Here is a 22,882-nt window from a genome sequence, read left to right on the forward strand (position 1 = left end):
TAGTATTCAGTTCACAATCAATAAATTATAGTCAGAGTCCACATCTGTCCCCGGAAATATCGTATTGTTTAAAACCTGGTTTCAAAATCTTTGTCGTCTCACTTTATAATTAATATTTGATCTTCCAGCGTTCCCAAGTCTCTTCCGTGTATAAAATTTTTTGTCATAATTCTTAAACCAGGTGTCAGCGATGATTAAGTTATGCACTGTGGAGAATTACACTAGGCGTCTCCCTCTTTCATTCCTTTCCCCTAGTCCATATGCCCCACTATTTTTTTCTCTTCATTTTCCAACTATCGGAATCCAGTCACGCATTACAATTAAATATTTGTCTTCTTCCACTACGTGAATAACTTCCTTTGTCTCACCAAGCATTCTTTCACTCTCTCCATAATCTGCGGAATTAGCTGGCATTTAAACTTGTACTACTGTTTTGGGTGTTGGTTTTTTGTCTGTCTTGTCTACAATAATGCACTCACTACGCTATTCAGCGATGATCAAATTGCCATCTGTGCAAAATTCTGCCAGGCGTCTTCCTATTTCATTCCTTTCCACTAGTCCATATTCTCGCACTATTTTTCTTCCCTTCATTTACCTGCTATATGAATCCAGTCACTCATTACAACTAAATATTTGTCTCCTTCTACTGCATTTCCTTTGTCTTACCAAGCATTCTTTCACTGTCTCCATCATCTGCGGAATCAGCTGGCATTTAAACTTGTACTACTGTTGTCGGTTTTCGCTTTGTGTCTATCTTGGCTACAATAATGCGTTTCCTACGCTATTCATAGTAGTTTATCCGCATTCCTATTGTCTCATTCGTTATTAGGTCTACATCTACCATTACTCTACTTGATTTTGTATCCATAACCCTGTACTGGCCTAACCAGAAGTCTTGGTTTTCCTGCGATAGTACTGCACTAATTCATACTATACCTAAATTCAGACTACACATTTTCCTTTTAATTCCCTAATCTGTCCATTCAAGGGGTCTAACATTTCACCCGCCAACTCGTAAATTGACAATTTTGTTGCTTCTAGTGACAACATGTTGGCGGATGATCAAATCACGAGGTTTCCAATAAGGAGCTATCTTTTCTCGGTAATATTTTACCCAAGAGGATGTCATTATCAAGCAGCACATCTGATATAATAACTGTAGTTTCCCCTTGCTTTCAGTCACCCGCTTATCAACATAATGAAAGCTGCCTGTTCATTAGGAAATCTTCGACGCGCATGTCGCCGAAGTGGCATCAAATCGAAAGACTTGTACCAGGAGAACGGTCCACCAGACGGGAGGCCCTAGTCACACGACTTTTTTTTATTCGGAAATCTCATTTCTTTACCCACTACATTCTGCTTTCAGTAGGTCGCGATAGTAAGTTATCTTTGAAATACTTCATTACTTTCAACGTTCTCTGATACACTTCCGCACCTTTGAGATGCCGGTTTGTCTATTAGCCCATGGGAAGATTTCGCAATTGGGAGGCCACGAGGGTTTCACTGTTTGAAAGTGCTTCTGCAATTTAATTCTGTGACTTTCTGTATTCTGTCCTTGTACAGGTGAGAGTTCTACTTTGTGAGGAAGACTGGCTTCGTCTGATGTCAATCAGAAATGGTTTGGGAAGCCTACAATAATGAATAAACTGTATGAGATAATTGCAATCACTTGTCATTGTGAAGCTTAGGTGAACTGGTTAGGTTATTTTCTAAAGGCGTGCTAAGTTTCTGCAGAGATTATTCGCGATTACTCCACGTTCAGCCTTGCGGCAGTATTCTTCCGCATGGCGAAATGGAAACGCAGAGGCAGCTCAGTTATTGGCTGATTACATTGACAAATGCTATTTTTTCAATCAGTCATGTTGCAGATTCAAAGTTATCATCGTCTCCTGAATTAATAAACAAGTTGATGTGTTATTAAACGGTGTGTACTGAGAAACTATCTGCATCCGACGTAGGCTCTGGTGTCATTCACAATCGGGATCCACACCAACAGAAGACATCACTGGACAGACCCCCCCCCCCCCCCTCGGTCCCACCAAAAGCCCCAAAGCCCCAAAACAGTCACCCCAGCGGTGAACAATAAACAAAAAGTTTTTTAAGTAACGATTTTTTGTGTATATAGACGCCTGAAAGTGGGTAGCACATGCTCGAAACGCGTTGCAATATGTTAAATCAATAAAAACAAATGAAAGTGACTGGTAGCAGAAAATATAAATAACCAACGTGAAAATTGTAAATAGAACAAAACATTTCTATCAAGTCTGAACGTGTTCGTTAATTTCGTGAGGTAAAAGCAGTCCCGTGTAAGCTTGACTCTGACTACTTTACACTGCGTATTAATTCACCCTCCATCACAACATTCACGTAATAAACTGACTTTCTGCAATACATCTGCGTATTTGCGTCTCCGTTACACACTCAGTACAAGAGGACATCACCAGTTTTTATTCTTGGAAGAAAATGTGGTTCACGATCTGGGCTAGTGGACAAATGGAAACTAGTTTTTGACAGTGATCACCAATTGGCACAATCAGCCGAGACTTAAAAAGTATTGTCGAGTTCTGAAGTCAACAGCTACATTCAGATCGCTCAGAAAAAACAGTAGATCACTCATGAAAACTGTTAAGGAAACAACTCTGTGGTTTCCGTACTAATTTTCTTGAGCTATCTCCTATTTTCTTGTACACCAGACAATGTAATTCCACAGTTTTTTTTTACAAGTTATTTGCTGTTTTTCCAAGTGATTTGAAGTAGCCAAAGATTGCCGAAAATGGTATTTTCTGTTGAAATGGTTTTTCATTATGACACCGAATAAATAATTTCAAAATAGAAATTCATCTGCAGCATACTAGTCCTAACTACGGAAACGTTATTTTCTGTAGTGTCATTAGATAGGTGGCGTTAGCAACAAACCTTTCTTTTGATGACATTCACATGTAAATTATAAATTATCCTTAGTTGTGAAATGTACACTACGAGATATTATTTAGACTTGAAAATCTTCCTCTTCTGGAATTTCCGTATGAGGCCAACTGCGGCCAGTTACTACTCCCATCGTTTTCTCGATCTGCCAGGATATCCTTACTCTTTCGATTATTTGATTATGCGACGTGACAGTCTCTGGATCCACTCTTTGTAAATGTTCAGTCCTTTTCCATTCCATTTTCTTATTTGATGCAGTTTTATTTTCACATTCCAAATTTTAAACTCATTCGAATACCCTCATTTAGTAACTTAAGTACACTACTGGCCATTAAAATCGCTACACCACGAATATGACGTGCTACAGATGCGAAATTTAACCGACAGCAAGAAGATGCTGTGATATGCAGATAGTTAGCTTTTCAGAGCATTCACACAAGGTTGGCGCCGGTGGCGACATCTACAACGTGCTGACATGAGGAAAGTTTACAACCGATTTCTCATACACAAACAGCAGTTGACCGGCGTTGCCTGGTGAAACGTTGTTGTGATGCCTCGTTTAAGGAGAAGAAATGTGTATCACCACGTTTCCGACTTTGATAAAGGTCGGATTGTAGCCTATTGCGATTGCGGTTTATTGTATCGCGACATTGCTGCTCGCGTTGGTCGAGATCCAATGACTGTTAGCAGAATACGGAATCGGTGGGTTCAGGAGGGTAATACGGAACGCCGTGCTGGATCCCAACGGCCTCGTATCACTAGCAGTCGAGATGACAGGTTCCTTATCCGCATGGCTGTAACGGATCGTGCAGCCACCCCTGGATCCCTGAGACAAGAGATGGGGACGTTTGCAAGACAACAACCATCTGCACGATCAGTTCCACGACGTTTGCAGCAGCATGGACTATTAGCTCGGAGACCACGGCTGCGGTTACCCTAGACGCTGCATCACAGACAAGAGCGCCTGCGATGGTGTACTCAACGACGAACCTGGGTGCACGAAAGGGCAAAACGTAATTTTTTCGGATGACTCCAGGTTCTGTTAACAGCATCATGATGGTCGCTCCGTGTTTGGCGACATCGCGGTGAACACACATTGGAAGCGTGTATTCGTCATCGTCATACTGGCGTATCACCCGGCGTGATGGTACGGGGTGCCATTGGTTACACGTCTCGGTCACCTCTTGTTCGCACTGACGGCACTTTGAACAGTGGACGTTACATTTCAGATGTGTTACGACCCGTGGCTCTACCCTTCATTCGATCCCTGCGAAACTCTACACTTCAACAGGATAATGTACGACCGCGTGTTGCAGGTCCTGAACGGGCTTTTCTGGATACAGAAAATGTTCGACTACTGCCCTGGTCAGCGCATTCTCCAGATCTCTCACCAATTGAAAACGTCTGGTCAATGGTGGCCGAGCAACTGGCTCGTCACGATATGCCAGTCACTACTCTATCGTGTTGAAGCTGCACGGTCTGCTGTACCTGTACACGCCATCGAAGCTCTGTTTGACTCAATGCCCAGACGTATGAAGGCCGTTATTACGGTGGTTGTTGTGGGTACTGATTTCTCAGGATCTATGCGCCCAAATTGCGTGAAAATGTAATCACATGTCAGTTCTGGTATAATATATTCGTCCAATGAATACCCGTGTATTATCTGCATTTCTTCTTGGTGTAGCAATTTTAATGGCTAGTAGTGTAGATTAAATTGTGTGTCGAACCGAGACTCGAACTCTGGACCTTTGCCTTTCACGATCAATTGTTCTACCAACTGGATCCCAACTATCCAACCACAACACAAGAACTATCCTCACAGATTTACATCCGCCAGCGTTTCGTCTCCTGTCTTCCAAACTTCACAGAAGCTCTCATGCGAAACTTGTACGGCTAGCACTCCTGGAAGATAATATATTTCGGAGGCCTGGCTTAGCCACAGCCCTAGGGATGATTCCAAAATGAAATTTTCACTCTGAATCGGAGCGTGCGCTGATTGCGAAGCTTCCTGCTGTGAGGACGCGGTGCGAGTCGCGCTTGGGTAGCTCGGTTGGTAGAGGACTTGCGAGCGAAAGGCAGAGGTTCTGAATTCGAGTCTCGGTCCGGCACACAGTTTTAAACTGCCGGGAAGTTTCATATCCGCGAACACTCCATTGCAGATTGCAAATTTCATTCTGGACCCTCATTTAGTATTTTATCTGCTCTTTCAGATCCCTTACTGCCCTAAGAAATCTCTTTTATACTATTTGTATTTGTTTTTCTCGTATTTTATCCAATGTGCAGGATTCACTTTAGTACGATACGGTTGCCAACGCAACTGTTTTAGTCGTGTCTCTTCTCGTGTTTTGTGCTTTAAAGTTTCGTTGATTGTTGCATTGATACTTCCAAATATTTGTAACGTAACCTTCGTGTTCATACGGTATTTTACATCCAAGACAGTTAAAATTTGTTACCTGTTTTATTGTAACTTCCTGGCAGATTAAAACTGTGTGCCCGACCGAGACTCGAACTCAGGACCTTTGCCTTTCGCGGGCAAGTGCTCTACCATCTGAGCTACCCAAGCACGACTCACGCCCGGTCTCACAGCTGTACTTCTGCCAGTATCTCGTCCCCTACTTTCCAAACTTTACAGAAGCTCTCCTGCGAACCTTGCAGAAGTAGCACTCCTGAAAGAAAGGATACTGCAGAGACATGGCTTAGCCACAGCCTGGGGGATGTTTCCAGAATGAGATTTTCACTCTGCAGCGGAGTGTGCGCTGATATGAAACTTCCTGGCAGATTAAAACTGTGTGCCCGACCGAGACTCGAACTCGGGACCTTTGCCTTTCGCGGGCAAGTGCTCTACCAACTGAGCTACCGAAGCACGACTCACGCTCGGTCTCACAGCTTTACTTCTGCCAGTATCTCGTCTCCTACCTTCCAAACTTTACAGAAGCTCTCCTGCGAACCTTGCAGAACTAGCACTCCTGAAAGAAAGGATATTGCGGAGACATGGCTTAGCCACAGCCTGGGGGATGTTTCCAGAATGAGATTTTCACTCTGCAGCGGAGTGTGCGCTGATATGAAACTTCCTGGCAGATTAAAACTGTGTGCCCGACCGAGACTCGAACTCGGGACCTTTGCCTTTCGCGGGCAAGTGCTCTACCAACTGAGCTACCGAAGCACGACTCACGCTCGGTCTCACAGCTTTACTTCTGCCAGTATCTCGTCTCCTACCTTCCAAACTTTACAGAAGCTCTCCTGCGAACCTTGCAGAACTAGCACTCCTGAAAGAAAGGATATTGCGGAGACATGGCTTAGCCACAGCCTGGGGGATGTTTCCAGAATGAGATTTTCACTCTGCAGCGGAGTGTGCGCTGATATGAAACTTCCTGGCAGATTAAAACTGTGTGCCCGACCGAGACTCGAACTCGGGACCTTTGCCTTTCGCGGGCAAGTGCTCTACCATCTGAGCTACCCAAGCACGACTCACGCCCGGTCTCACAGCTGTACTTCTGCCAGTATCTCGTCCCCTACTTTCCAAACTTTACAGAAGCTCTCCTGCGAACCTTGCAGAAGTAGCACTCCTGAAAGAAAGGATACTGCAGAGACATGGCTTAGCCACAGCCTGGGGGATGTTTCCAGAATGAGATTTTCACTCTGCAGCGGAGTGTGCGCTGATATGAAACTTCCTGGCAGATTAAAACTGTGTGCCCGACCGAGACTCGAACTCGGGACCTTTGCCTTTCGCGGGCAAGTGCTCTACCAACTGAGCTACCGAAGCACGACTCACGCCCGGTCTCACAGCTGTACTTCTGCCAGTATCTCGTCTCCTACCTTCCAAACTTTACAGAAGCACTCCTGCGAACCTTGCAGAACTAGCACTCCTGAAAGAAAGGATATTGCGGAGACATGGCTTAGCCACAGCCTGGGGGATGTTTCCAGAATGAGATTTTCACTCTGCAGCGGAGTGTGCGCTGATATGAAACTTCCTGGCAGATTAAAACTGTGTGCCCGACCGAGACTCGAACTCGGGACCTTTGCCTTTCGCGGGCAAGTGCTCTACCATCTGAGCTACCCAAGCACGACTCACGCCCGGTCTCACAGCTGTACTTCTGCCAGTATCTCGTCTCCTACCTTCCAAACTTTACAGAAGCTCTCCTGCGAACCTTGCAGAACTAGCACTCCTGAAAGAAAGGATATTGCGGAGACATGGCTTAGCCACAGCCTGGGGGATGTTTCCAGAATGAGATTTTCACTCTGCAGCGGAGTGTGCGCTGATATGAAACTTCCTGGCAGATTAAAACTGTGTGCCCGACCGAGACTCGAACTCGGGACCTTTGCCTTTCGCGGGCAAGTGCTCTACCAACTGAGCTACCGAAGCACGACTCACGCCCGGACTCACAGCTGTACTTCTGCCAGTATCTCGTCTCCTACCTTCCAAACTTTACAGAAGCTCTCCTGCGAACCTTGCAGAACTAGCACTCCTGAAAGAAAGGATATTGCGGAGACATGGCTTAGCCACAGCCTGGGGGATGTTTCCAGAATGAGATTTTCACTCTGCAGCGGAGTGTGCGCTGATATGAAACTTCCTGGCAGATTAAAACTGTGTGCCCGACCGAGACTCGAACTCGGGACCTTTGCCTTTCGCGGGCAAGTGCTCTACCAACTGAGCTACCGAAGCACGACTCACGCTCGGTCTCACAGCTTTACTTCTGCCAGTATCTCGTCTCCTACCTTCCAAACTTTACAGAAGCTCTCCTGCGAACCTTGCAGAACTAGCACTCCTGAAAGAAAGGATATTGCGGAGACATGGCTTAGCCACAGCCTGGGGGATGTTTCCAGAATGAGATTTTCACTCTGCAGCGGAGTGTGCGCTGATATGAAACTTCCTGGCAGATTAAAACTGTGTGCCCGACCGAGACTCGAACTCGGGACCTTTGCCTTTCGCGGGCAAGTGCTCTACCAACTGAGCTACCGAGGCACGACTCACGCCCGGTCTCACAGCTGTACTTCTGCCAGTATCTCGTCTCCTACCTTCCAAACTTTACAGAAGCTCTCCTGCGAACCTTGCAGAACTAGCACTCCTGAAAGAAAGGATATTGCGGAGACATGGCTTAGCCACAGCCTGGGGGATGTTTCCAGAATGAGATTTTCACTCTGCAGCGGAGTGTGCGCTGATATGAAACTTCCTGGCAGATTAAAACTGTGTGCCCGACCGAGACTCGAACTCGGGACCTTTGCCTTTCGCGGGCAAGTGCTCTACCAACTGAGCTACCGAAGCACGACTCACGCTCGGTCTCACAGCTTTACTTCTGCCAGTATCTCGTCTCCTACCTTCCAAACTTTACAGAAGCTCTCCTGCGAACCTTGCAGAACTAGCACTCCTGAAAGAAAGGATATTGCGGAGACATGGCTTAGCCACAGCCTGGGGGATGTTTCCAGAATGAGATTTTCACTCTGCAGCGGAGTGTGCGCTGATATGAAACTTCCTGGCAGATTAAAACTGTGTGCCCGACCGAGACTCGAACTCGGGACCTTTGCCTTTCGCGGGCAAGTGCTCTACCAACTGAGCTACCGAAGCACGACTCACGCCCGGTCTCACAGCTGTACTTCTGCCAGTATCTCGTCTCCTACCTTCCAAACTTTACAGAAGCTCTCCTGCGAACCTTGCAGAACTAGCACTCCTGAAAGAAAGGATATTGCGGAGACATGGCTTAGCCACAGCCTGGGGGATGTTTCCAGAATGAGATTTTCACTCTGCAGCGGAGTGTGCGCTGATATGAAACTTCCTGGCAGATTAAAACTGTGTGCCCGACCGAGACTCGAACTCAGGACCTTTGCCTTTCGCGGGCAAGTGCTCTACCAACTGAGCTACCGAAGCACGACTCACGCCCGGTCTCACAGCTGTACTTCTGCCAGTATCTCGTCTCCTACCTTCCAAACTTTACAGAAGCTCTCCTGCGAACCTTGCAGAACTAGCACTCCTGAAAGAAAGGATATTGCGGAGACATGGCTTAGCCACAGCCTGGGGGATGTTTCCAGAATGAGATTTTCACTCTGCAGCGGAGTGTGCGCTGATATGAAACTTCCTGGCAGATTAAAACTGTGTGCCCGACCGAGACTCGAACTCGGGACCTTTGCCTTTCGCGGGCAAGTGCTCTACCAACTGAGCTACCGAAGCACGACTCACGCCCGGTCTCACAGCTGTACTTCTGCCAGTATCTCGTCTCCTACCTTCCAAACTTTACAGAAGCTCTCCTGCGAACCTTGCAGAACTAGCACTCCTGAAAGAAAGGATATTGCGGAGACATGGCTTAGCCACAGCCTGGGGGATGTTTCCAGAATGAGATTTTCACTCTGCAGCGGAGTGTGCGCTGATATGAAACTTCCTGGCAGATTAAAACTGTGTGCCCGACCGAGACTCGAACTCGGGACCTTTGCCTTTCGCGGGCAAGTGCTCTACCAACTGAGCTACCGAAGCACGACTCACGCCCGGTCTCACAGCTGTACTTCTGCCAGTATCTCGTCTCCTACCTTCCAAACTTTACAGAAGCTCTCCTGCGAACCTTGCAGAACTAGCACTCCTGAAAGAAAGGATATTGCGGAGACATGGCTTAGCCACAGCCTGGGGGATGTTTCCAGAATGAGATTTTCACTCTGCAGCGGAGTGTGCGCTGATATGAAACTTCCTGGCAGATTAAAACTGTGTGCCCGACCGAGACTCGAACTCGGGACCTTTGCCTTTCGCGGGCAAGTGCTCTACCATCTGAGCTACCCAAGCACGACTCACGCCCGGTCTCACAGCTGTACTTCTGCCAGTATCTCGTCCCCTACTTTCCAAACTTTACAGAAGCTCTCCTGCGAACCTTGCAGAAGTAGCACTCCTGAAAGAAAGGAAACTGCAGAGACATGGCTTAGCCACAGCCTGGGGGATGTTTCCAGAATGAGATTTTCACTCTGCAGCGGAGTGTGCGCTGATATGAAACTTCCTGGCAGATTAAAACTGTGTGCCCGACCGAGACTCGAACTCGGGACCTTTGCCTTTCGCGGGCAAGTGCTCTACCAACTGAGCTACCGAAGCACGACTCACGCCCGGTCTCACAGCTGTACTTCTGCCAGTATCTCGTCTCCTACCTTCCAAACTTTACAGAAGCTCTCCTGCGAACCTTGCAGAACTAGCACTCCTGAAAGAAAGGATATTGCGGAGACATGGCTTAGCCACAGCCTGGGGGATGTTTCCAGAATGAGATTTTCACTCTGCAGCGGAGTGTGCGCTGATATGAAACTTCCTGGCAGATTAAAACTGTGTGCCCGACCGAGACTCGAACTCAGGACCTTTGCCTTTCGCGGGCAAGTGCTCTACCATCTGAGCTACCCAAGCACGACTCACGCCCGGTCTCACAGCTGTACTTCTGCCAGTATCTCGTCTCCTACCTTCCAAACTTTACAGAAGCTCTCCTGCGAACCTTGCAGAACTAGCACTCCTGAAAGAAAGGATATTGCGGAGACATGGCTTAGCCACAGCCTGGGGGATGTTTCCAGAATGAGATTTTCACTCTGCAGCGGAGTGTGCGCTGATATGAAACTTCCTGGCAGATTAAAACTGTGTGCCCGACCGAGACTCGAACTCGGGACCTTTGCCTTTCGCGGGCAAGTGCTCTACCAACTGAGCTACCGAAGCACGACTCACGCCCGGTCTCACAGCTGTACTTCTGCCAGTATCTCGTCTCCTACCTTCCAAACTTTACAGAAGCTCTCCTGCGAACCTTGCAGAACTAGCACTCCTGAAAGAAAGGATATTGCGGAGACATGGCTTAGCCACAGCCTGGGGGATGTTTCCAGAATGAGATTTTCACTCTGCAGCGGAGTGTGCGCTGATATGAAACTTCCTGGCAGATTAAAACTGTGTGCCCGACCGAGACTCGAACTCGGGACCTTTGCCTTTCGCGGGCAAGTGCTCTACCAACTGAGCTACCGAAGCACGACTCACGCCCGGTCTCACAGCTGTACTTCTGCCAGTATCTCGTCTCCTACCTTCCAAACATTACAGAAGCTCTCCTGCGAACCTTGCAGAACTAGCACTCCTGAAAGAAAGGATATTGCGGAGACATGGCTTAGCCACAGCCTGGGGGATGTTTCCAGAATGAGATTTTCACTCTGCAGCGGAGTGTGCGCTGATATGAAACTTCCTGGCAGATTAAAACTGTGTGCCCGACCGAGACTCGAACTCGGGACCTTTGCCTTTCGCGGGCAAGTGCTCTACCATCTGAGCTACCCAAGCACGACTCACGCCCGGTCTCACAGCTGTACTTCTGCCAGTATCTCGTCCCCTACTTTCCAAACTTTACAGAAGCTCTCCTGCGAACCTTGCAGAAGTAGCACTCCTGAAAGAAAGGAAACTGCAGAGACATGGCTTAGCCACAGCCTGGGGGATGTTTCCAGAATGAGATTTTCACTCTGCAGCGGAGTGTGCGCTGATATGAAACTTCCTGGCAGATTAAAACTGTGTGCCCGACCGAGACTCGAACTCGGGACCTTTGCCTTTCGCGGGCAAGTGCTCTACCAACTGAGCTACCGAAGCACGACTCACGCCCGGTCTCACAGCTGTACTTCTGCCAGTATCTCGTCTCCTACCTTCCAAACTTTACAGAAGCTCTCCTGCGAACCTTGCAGAACTAGCACTCCTGAAAGAAAGGATATTGCGGAGACATGGCTTAGCCACAGCCTGGGGGATGTTTCCAGAATGAGATTTTCACTCTGCAGCGGAGTGTGCGCTGATATGAAACTTCCTGGCAGATTAAAACTGTGTGCCCGACCGAGACTCGAACTCAGGACCTTTGCCTTTCGCGGGCAAGTGCTCTACCATCTGAGCTACCCAAGCACGACTCACGCCCGGTCTCACAGCTGTACTTCTGCCAGTATCTCGTCTCCTACCTTCCAAACTTTACAGAAGCTCTCCTGCGAACCTTGCAGAACTAGCACTCCTGAAAGAAAGGATATTGCGGAGACATGGCTTAGCCACAGCCTGGGGGATGTTTCCAGAATGAGATTTTCACTCTGCAGCGGAGTGTGCGCTGATATGAAACTTCCTGGCAGATTAAAACTGTGTGCCCGACCGAGACTCGAACTCGGGACCTTTGCCTTTCGCGGGCAAGTGCTCTACCAACTGAGCTACCGAAGCACGACTCACGCCCGGTCTCACAGCTGTACTTCTGCCAGTATCTCGTCTCCTACCTTCCAAACTTTACAGAAGCTCTCCTGCGAACCTTGCAGAACTAGCACTCCTGAAAGAAAGGATATTGCGGAGACATGGCTTAGCCACAGCCTGGGGGATGTTTCCAGAATGAGATTTTCACTCTGCAGCGGAGTGTGCGCTGATATGAAACTTCCTGGCAGATTAAAACTGTGTGCCCGACCGAGACTCGAACTCAGGACCTTTGCCTTTCGCGGGCAAGTGCTCTACCATCTGAGCTACCCAAGCACGACTCACGCCCGGTCTCACAGCTGTACTTCTGCCAGTATCTCGTCTCCTACCTTCCAAACTTTACAGAAGCTCTCCTGCGAACCTTGCAGAACTAGCACTCCTGAAAGAAAGGATATTGCGGAGACATGGCTTAGCCACAGCCTGGGGGATGTTTCCAGAATGAGATTTTCACTCTGCAGCGGAGTGTGCGCTGATATGAAACTTCCTGGCAGATTAAAACTGTGTGCCCGACCGAGACTCGAACTCGGGACCTTTGCCTTTCGCGGGCAAGTGCTCTACCAACTGAGCTACCGAAGCACGACTCACGCCCGGTCTCACAGCTGTACTTCTGCCAGTATCTCGTCTCCTACCTTCCAAACTTTACAGAAGCTCTCCTGCGAACCTTGCAGAACTAGCACTCCTGAAAGAAAGGATATTGCGGAGACATGGCTTAGCCACAGCCTGGGGGATGTTTCCAGAATGAGATTTTCACTCTGCAGCGGAGTGTGCGCTGATATGAAACTTCCTGGCAGATTAAAACTGTGTGCCCGACCGAGACTCGAACTCGGGACCTTTGCCTTTCGCGGGCAAGTGCTCTACCAACTGAGCTACCGAAGCACGACTCACGCCCGGTCTCACAGCTGTACTTCTGCCAGTATCTCGTCTCCTACCTTCCAAACATTACAGAAGCTCTCCTGCGAACCTTGCAGAACTAGCACTCCTGAAAGAAAGGATATTGCGGAGACATGGCTTAGCCACAGCCTGGGGGATGTTTCCAGAATGAGATTTTCACTCTGCAGCGGAGTGTGCGCTGATATGAAACTTCCTGGCAGATTAAAACTGTGTGCCCGACCGAGACTCGAACTCGGGACCTTTGCCTTTCGCGGGCAAGTGCTCTACCATCTGAGCTACCCAAGCACGACTCACGCCCGGTCTCACAGCTGTACTTCTGCCAGTATCTCGTCCCCTACTTTCCAAACTTTACAGAAGCTCTCCTGCGAACCTTGCAGAAGTAGCACTCCTGAAAGAAAGGAAACTGCAGAGACATGGCTTAGCCACAGCCTGGGGGATGTTTCCAGAATGAGATTTTCACTCTGCAGCGGAGTGTGCGCTGATATGAAACTTCCTGGCAGATTAAAACTGTGTGCCCGACCGAGACTCGAACTCGGGACCTTTGCCTTTCGCGGGCAAGTGCTCTACCAACTGAGCTACCGAAGCACGACTCACGCCCGGTCTCACAGCTGTACTTCTGCCAGTATCTCGTCTCCTACCTTCCAAACTTTACAGAAGCTCTCCTGCGAACCTTGCAGAACTAGCACTCCTGAAAGAAAGGATATTGCGGAGACATGGCTTAGCCACAGCCTGGGGGATGTTTCCAGAATGAGATTTTCACTCTGCAGCGGAGTGTGCGCTGATATGAAACTTCCTGGCAGATTAAAACTGTGTGCCCGACCGAGACTCGAACTCAGGACCTTTGCCTTTCGCGGGCAAGTGCTCTACCATCTGAGCTACCCAAGCACGACTCACGCCCGGTCTCACAGCTGTACTTCTGCCAGTATCTCGTCTCCTACCTTCCAAACTTTACAGAAGCTCTCCTGCGAACCTTGCAGAACTAGCACTCCTGAAAGAAAGGATATTGCGGAGACATGGCTTAGCCACAGCCTGGGGGATGTTTCCAGAATGAGATTTTCACTCTGCAGCGGAGTGTGCGCTGATATGAAACTTCCTGGCAGATTAAAACTGTGTGCCCGACCGAGACTCGAACTCGGGACCTTTGCCTTTCGCGGGCAAGTGCTCTACCAACTGAGCTACCGAAGCACGACTCACGCCCGGTCTCACAGCTGTACTTCTGCCAGTATCTCGTCTCCTACCTTCCAAACTTTACAGAAGCTCTCCTGCGAACCTTGCAGAACTAGCACTCCTGAAAGAAAGGATATTGCGGAGACATGGCTTAGCCACAGCCTGGGGGATGTTTCCAGAATGAGATTTTCACTCTGCAGCGGAGTGTGCGCTGATATGAAACTTCCTGGCAGATTAAAACTGTGTGCCCGACCGAGACTCGAACTCAGGACCTTTGCCTTTCGCGGGCAAGTGCTCTGCCATCTGAGCTACCCAAGCACGACTCACGCCCGGTCTCACAGCTGTACTTCTGCCAGTATCTCGTCCCCTACTTTCCAAACTTTACAGAAGCTCTCCTGCGAACCTTGCAGAAGTAGCACTCCTGAAAGAAAGGATACTGCAGAGACATGGCTTAGCCACAGCCTGGGGGATGTTTCCAGAATGAGATTTTCACTCTGCAGCGGAGTGTGCGCTGATATGAAACTTCCTGGCAGATTAAAACTGTGTGCCCGACCGAGACTCGAACTCGGGACCTTTGCCTTTCGCGGGCAAGTGCTCTACCATCTGAGCTACCCAAGCACGACTCACGCCCGGTCTCACAGCTGTACTTCTGCCAGTATCTCGTCTCCTACCTTCCAAACTTTACAGAAGCTCTCCTGCGAACCTTGCAGAACTAGCACTCCTGAAAGAAAGGATATTGCGGAGACATGGCTTAGCCACAGCCTGGGGGATGTTTCCAGAATGAGATTTTCACTCTGCAGCGGAGTGTGCGCTGATATGAAACTTCCTGGCAGATTAAAACTGTGTGCCCGACCGAGACTCGAACTCGGGACCTTTGCCTTTCGCGGGCAAGTGCTCTACCAACTGAGCTACCGAAGCACGACTCACGCCCGGTCTCACAGCTGTACTTCTGCCAGTATCTCGTCTCCTACCTTCCAAACTTTACAGAAGCTCTCCTGCGAACCTTGCAGAACTAGCACTCCTGAAAGAAAGGATATTGCGGAGACATGGCTTAGCCACAGCCTGGGGGATGTTTCCAGAATGAGATTTTCACTCTGCAGCGGAGTGTGCGCTGATATGAAACTTCCTGGCAGATTAAAACTGTGTGCCCGACCGAGACTCGAACTCGGGACCTTTGCCTTTCGCGGGCAAGTGCTCTACCAACTGAGCTACCGAAGCACGACTCACGCTCGGTCTCACAGCTTTACTTCTGCCAGTATCTCGTCTCCTACCTTCCAAACTTTACAGAAGCTCTCCTGCGAACCTTGCAGAACTAGCACTCCTGAAAGAAAGGATATTGCGGAGACATGGCTTAGCCACAGCCTGGGGGATGTTTCCAGAATGAGATTTTCACTCTGCAGCGGAGTGTGCGCTGATATGAAACTTCCTGGCAGATTAAAACTGTGTGTCCGACCGAGACTCGAACTCGGGGCCTTTGCCTTTCGCGGGCAAGTGCTCTACCATCTGAGCCACCGAAGCACGACTCACGCCTGGTCTCACAGCTTTACTTCTGCCAGTATCCCTCATTCTGGAAACATCCCCCAGGCTGTGGCTAAGCCATGTCTCCGCAGTATCCTTTCTTTCAGGAGTGCTTTTTCTGCAAGGTTCGCAGGACAGCTTCTGTAAAGTTTGGAAAGTAGGAGACGAGATACTGGCAGAAGTAAAGCTGTGAGACCGGGCGTGAGTCGTGCTTCGGTAGCTCAGGTGGTAGAGCACTTGCCCGCGAAAGGCAAAGGTCCCGAGTTCGAGTCTCGGTCGGGCACACAGTTTTAATCTGCCAGGAAGTTTCATATCAGCGCACACTCCGCTGCAGAGTGAAAATCTCATTCTGTTTTATTGTATTTTCAGCAATTTCTGTCTTCATTCTCACCTAATATTTTGCTGTATCAGATATTTTCTGTCTGATCTGAAAAGACAGTTTAACGAAGAGGTACATAGTGCTTTTACATATTTAGAGAAAGCTTTTGATCATGTCGTTAGAAAAAAGTTGTGAATAATAGAGCAAAGAGTTACCTTTTGCACCTTATATCACCTGTCAAAACTTTGTATAAAGAAACATCAGTAATCTCAGAAACAAAAGGCATATATACAAATACAAGTAAATAAAAAAAGTTAGAAAAGGCTATAGTTAATCCCTACGCTGTTCAATATTTGCGATGACGATCGAGTACGCAGATGGAATTCTGGAGTAAACACTGGAGTACAATTAAACAATTCTGTTGAGATAAAATCACTCCTATAAGTTGATGATCTTAAATCGATGTTTTCAGGAGACGACGATGTACAAAAAGGAGCAGTTATTCCATTTGTCTTCGCAAGTTCAGGTCCATCTAAATACATTTAAAACAACTGCAATGACGAGCTTACTGTCAAATGAATAATATGTTCTACATACTGCCTTGCGTCCTCGTGTGCAGTTTCATAAAAGCAGTAGTTGGCGGTACTAACTGACTGCAATCTTCAGCCACACAGCCTTCCAGTCTGTATTGTGGCTAAGCAGGCGGTCCTTCTTATTTTTCTTCGAGCCAATTAAAGTCGGAGGCGCCAGAAGGCGGAAATTACGCAAATTGTTTTCTAATTAAGAGGCGCTAATGAAAGCCGTAAATATTCATGGAGTATTTTATCAGCTTAAAACAACAATGGAAGATTAGTTATCTTCTTACTTAAATAGATGCAAAGGTTCCCCCCACAAGCAACACAGGCGAAGCTAAGGCATGCCCTAGTTTTAGCAGCCCCGTTAGCATTTGCGTGAGGAATACTTAATGCTCAGGTTCTCCAAGAGATTCTATACTGCAGACGTTCCACATGAGCAAAATTTTTTTGAGGGTTGTAGTTAGAAGAAAAAATTGCAGCTGTTTGGAATGAACGTTATACCACTGACCAGGTAAAAGTATTTCCAAGTCTTCAGTTTCTAAACCTTTAAACTTTTTGACGCTTCCTTTCATCTTTCCTAAATCAAGCAAATTATTTTTTTTAAATTTCTGCATAACTACACGCTACATTCATTATAATTTGTGTTCATATTCTAACCTTATCCTAATGTTTCACCACTCTATTTCTCCATCCAACACTAGTAAGCCGGCCGAAGTGACCGTGAGGTTCTAGGCGCTACAGTCTGGAACCGAGCGACTGCTACGGTCGGAGGTTCGAATCCTGCCTCGGGCATGGATGTGTGTGATGTCCTTAGGATAGTTAGGTTTAATTAGTTCTAAGTTCTAGACGACTGATGACCTCAGAAGTTAAGTCGCATAGTGCTCAGAGCCATTTGAACCATTTGAACACTAGTAAAATATTCCTCGACGTGAAGAGAAACGGTATTATACCAAACTCTACTTTAAAAGTTGTATTTTATTGAGCACTACTAGTTTCGAGCTTGGTTCAAGTGCATCTAAAACATAGCTACACAACACAATAAAAAAAGTTACGATATAAAAACCTACACAACTGGATTCTATGTAGTGTTTCCTCAAACATACTACTCCGCAGTTCGCGGCCTAGTGGCTAGCGTTGCTACCTCTGGATCACGGGGTCCTGGGTTCGATTCCCGGCCCGGTTAGGGATTTTCTCTGCACGGCGACTGGGTGTTTGTCTTGTCCTCATCACTTCATCCTCATCATCATCATCATCATTCGTGACAGTTGCTTGCTTGGACTGTGTCAGAAAATATAGGACTGTGTAAATATTGGGACTTTGTACGGGCGCTGATGACCGCGCAGTTGAACGCCCCACAAACGAAACATCATCATCATCACCATCATCAAACACTGTAGTTACTTGTAACAGATATAGATACGTCTTCTTGACGAATAAAAATCGCGTGCCATGCGTAGTTGTGCATAGCACGGCTATCAAAATGGATTTTTTTTTAAATTTTTATTTCATCTCCTCGACCCACATGGGCAGAGGGTGTGCTGTCAGCGGTACAGTCAAACCGCTCTTCAGCCAAAAACTTTTAAAAATTTGAACAAAGCTGGGACGAATGTGATTAAAAGGGGAAAAGTTTACTTATGGTTTATAAAGAATTATGTTTATTGATATTTACGCAAAATATTTGTTGCTTAAATTAAAAATCGAGGGACTAAGAGATAAAAAGGAATAAGTCAACAAATGTTGTTGTTGTGGTCTTCAGTCCGAAGACTGGTTTGAGGCAGCTCTCTATGCTGCTCTACCCCGTGCGAGCTTCTTCATCTCCCAGTACTTACTGCAACCTACATCTTTCTGCATATGCATACTGTATTCATCTCTTGGTTTCCCTGTACGACTTTTACTATTCACGTTCCCCTCGAACACTAAATTGGTGATCCCTTGTTGTCTCAGAATGTGTCCTATCAACTGATCCCTTCTTTTGGTCAAGTTGTGCCACAAATTCCTTGTCTCCCCAATTCTATTCAGTACCTCCTCATTAGCTCCGTGATCGACCCATCTTATCTTCAGCCTTCTTCTGGAGCACCACATTTCGAAAGCTTTTATTCTCCTTTTAGCTAAAATGTTTATCGTCCATGTTTTATTTCCAGACAAATACCTTCAGAAAAGACTTTCCAACACTTAAATCTATATTCAAAGTTAGCAAATCCCTCTTCCACAGTAATGCTTTTCTTGCCATTGCCAGTTTATATTTTATATCTTCTCTACTTCTGTCATCATCAGTTATTTTGCTGCCCAAATAGCAAAACTAACCCACTGCTTTAAGCGTCTCATTTCCTAATCTAATTCGCATAGCATTATCTGATTTAATTCGACTACATTCCATGACCCTTCTTTTGCTTTTGTTGATATTCATCTTCTTTCCTCCTTTCAAGACACTCTCCATTCGGTTCAACTGCTCTTCCAAGTCCTTTGCTGTCTCTGACATAATTACACTGTCATCCGCAAACCTCAAAGTTCTTATTTCTTCTCCCTGCACTTTAATTCCTACTCAAAATTTTCCTTTGATTTGCTTTACTGCTTGTTCAGTGTAGCTATTAAATAACATCGGGGATAGGCTACAACCCTGTTTCACTCCCTTCTCAACAGCTGCTTCCCTTTCATGCCCTCGAGTCTTGGTACTGCCGTCTGGTTTCTGTACAACTTTACTCCAGATACCTACAGAATTTCAAAGAGAGTATTCCTATCAACATTTTCAAAAGCTTTCTTTAAGTCCAAGATGCTATAAATGTAGATTTTCCTTTCCTTAACCTATCTTCCAAGATAAGTCGTAGGGTTTGTGTTGACTCGCGTGTTCCTACATTTCTCCGAAGTCCAAAGTGATCTTCCCCGAGGTCTGCTTCTATCAGTTTTTCCATTCTTCTGTAGAGAATTCGTGTTAGTATTTTGAGGGCTACATATATTTAAACCAAAATACAGAAATGGTGGTATTCTTCTAAAAAACAGCAGTAAACTCTCAGTTAAAAGCTGGAGGACATGTGCCGGGGGAAAAGTTTTGTGGAGAGGATTATGCGTTCTACAGATTTGAAGGGTGTGGGTACAATTATAGGAGTCCGTTGGGTAGGAAACAGTGGAGATGAAGGTAGATGCGAGAGGGGAGACGTAATGTGGAGTGAGAAGGACGTGTAGGAGTAATATTTTTTAGACTGGATAAATACGTGGCAGATTTCATTGCCTGGGAGAGGGAGTGAGTTGAAGTTGCGTTGAATAGGATATGGAGGGTACGTAGATGTAAGGACAGTTGGACGTTTTATTAGAGGCGCGGCAGCATACCAGGAATCGTGAGTTGAGGATAAACAACGGAGTTAGCAGACTCTTTGTACGTCTACACTTGTAACAGATGATTGCAAGAACTTCTGCTGTTCAGTATGAAATGAAAATTAAAACACCTGCAGCCTACGCTTCTTCAGTTAATTTATCTACGCAACCAGTTTCTGTAGGCCTGAAGATGGAGTAATGGGACACCGAAACTGATTACGTAAATAAATTAAATGAAAGAGACAGCTCTAGGTGTTTTAATTTTCATTTCATATGGTTATCTGGTTTTCGGATAGTGTAGGATAGAAGGAGGTGTTCAGTACGCATGAAGAAGGAGTGGGAATTTCAAGATACCGTAGAGGATCCACGTGGCGGAGGATAAACGGATGCGGAAAGCAAGGCGGAATGCATGACGTTCATGGATTTGGAGGAACTTTGAATATAGGTGGAGTGGATATCCATACTACTTTTTTGCATAGCAGTAGATGGTTCGGATCAAGGTTTTGTAGATGTGGAAGAGAGTGGAGGAGTGCATTCCACAAATTGGGTCAGTTAGTGGTTTTAGTAAAATGATTTAAATGGCTCTGAGCACCATGGGACTTAACTTCTGAGGTCATCAGTCCCCTAGAACTTCGAACTACTTAAACCTAACTAACCTAAGGATATCACACACATCCATGCCTGAGGCAGGATTCGAACCTGCGACCGTAGCGGTCGCACAGCTCCAGACTGTAGCTCCAAGAACCGCTCGGCCACTCCAGCCGGCGTGGTTTTAGTAGACTTAGTCTGTTATGGCCCTTGTGTTCGACTGTTAGCAGGTGATGTTTTCATGTTATCCGCTAGCCGAGGGCTAGTCTATTTTAGTATATTCGTTAACTGGAAAGAATGGTAGGGGTAGAAGTCATGGAGTCGGGAGGTGCAAAGGGTTTGTCATAGAAGTATTTGGAAAAGTTTGGATATTTCTGGTAAGGTGTTATGGGACCAAACTGCTGAGGTCATCGGCCCCTAAGCTTATGCACTACTTAATCTAACTTACGCTAAGGACAACACACACACCCATGCCCTGGGGGGGACTCGAACCTCCGACGGGGGGAGCCGCGCAGACCATGACAAGGTATGTTAGACCCCGCGGTTACCCCGCGTGGCCTAGAATTATTGCACGAGGTCTGGAGTGGCTGATATTGAGCAGCCATTGGCTACACCACCGACTGAGCAGGATTGGGAGGATCTTTGGGATTTCTGGAGTGAAGGGTACAGGGCTAGAAAGAGTTGTCATCGGCGTGAAGAAGTAAATGGACAGAAACAACAGGTATATAGGACTGTAGAGAGAACAAAGCCCCCGAGCTCACCTGCAATAGGGTAGAAGATGTAAGTAGGCTCTTTAGGTTTTTATGTTGGTAACGTCACGTAGCGCTCTGTATGAAAATCACTGACTGTGCTGTGTGCAGTCTGTGGCTGTTTGGCATTGTTGGAATATTCGCTATTGTAGTGTTGGGCAGTTGGATGTGAACAGCACGTAGCGTTGCGCAGTTGGAGGTAAGCCGCCAGCAGTGGTGGATGTGGAGAGAGAGATAGCGAATTTTGAGACCATACGATCTGAACGTGTGTCCATCAGAAAGAGTAAATTTATAATACTGGATATCATGAACTGATACATATATGATGACTTTTGAACATTATTAAGGTAAATACATTGTTTGTTCTCTATCAGAGTCTTTCATTTGCTTACTATGTCTACCATTAGTTAGTGCCTTCAGTAGTTAGAATCTTTTATTTAGCTGGCAGTATTGGCGCTCGTTGTATTGCAGTAGTTCGAGTAACGAAGATTTTTGTGAGGTAAGTGATTCATGAAAGGTATAGATTATTGTTAGTCAGGATCATTCTTTTGTAGAGATTATTGAAAGTCAGGTTTCATTACGCTAAAACTATTGTGTGTCAGTTTAGTGTTGATCAGAATAAGTAAAGAGCGAAATGTCTGAGTACGTTCAGTTCTGCTCAGCTGTTGGAAAACCAAAATACTTAAGAAGTTTATCAGCACAGTCATTCATAAATTTTTCTAAGGAGATGTTTCAAAGATAAAAAAAGATGGATGGTTCGATTGAAGGGAGACAAATAGAAGGATGTACGAGTAGTTGAAAATGTAGTGAAACATTCCATAGAGCAGATGGAAATACGTTACCGGAAAAAGAGATAAGGATGCCTGGAAACACATCGATTTTTATCCGATGACGGCATTTGCCACCTGGGGGATAGTAGATGTACTGATAATGGTTTCAAAGTCATACGCTAACAGACAGCGTAGTGGCGTAGCTACCAGAGCGCCATCTGTGCCTACCCTTTATTAGGGAATGCTCACAGCCAGAAGGATCAGTGTGGTCCAGACATATGAAGCAAGCATGCAACTATGCCATGGAGACGCACTCGTGCTTCCTACAGCCACCTGAACGAGTTTGAAAGGGGTCAAATTGTGGCCTTCCGAGTAGTGGAATGGTCCTTTCTGGGAAGCGCCGCCCAAGTTGGACGTGCTGCGTCAGTCGTGCAACGACGCTGGTGTCGGTGCTCGGGTGAACATTCTCACATCCATCCACGCAGCGCAGATGCTCGCCAGGATCGTCGTACTGAACAAACAGCAGTGGCAGATCTTACAGCTACCACAGTACAGATAAGAGGGCTTGTGAGCCCAGACGTGTCACCACGAATTGTTGCGAACCGATTATTAACAGGGGGATTACGGGCACGCACACCTCCACCCGGTTTCCCGTTCAAGCTACAGCTTCGATGTGCACGTGTCGACTGGTGCCGTCAGAGGATGACTTGGAATTGCGCGCCGTGGTCTTCAGCTACACTACTGGCCATTAAAACTGCTACACCAAGAAGAATTGCAGATGATAAACGGGTGTTCATTGGTCAAATATATTATACTAAAACTGACATGTGGTTACATTTTCACGCAATTTGGGTGCAAAGATCCTGAGAAATCAGTACCCAGAA

The 22,882-nt window shown here is 46.7% G+C and overlaps 1 non-coding gene across 1 annotated transcript; it reads right to left on the minus strand.

Annotated features, from left to right (window-relative positions):
* Nucleotides 1-7,813: 7,813 nt before the first annotated feature.
* On the minus strand, nucleotides 7,814-7,888 carry Trnas-cga. The gene has a single exon. It is a non-coding gene; the product is annotated as a tRNA-Ser (tRNA).
* Between the last annotated feature and the right edge of the window lie 14,994 nt (nucleotides 7,889-22,882).

Source organism: Schistocerca americana, chromosome 5 (assembly GCF_021461395.2).
Source record: "Schistocerca americana isolate TAMUIC-IGC-003095 chromosome 5, iqSchAmer2.1, whole genome shotgun sequence".
Classification (NCBI taxonomy): Eukaryota; Metazoa; Arthropoda; class Insecta; order Orthoptera; family Acrididae; genus Schistocerca; species Schistocerca americana.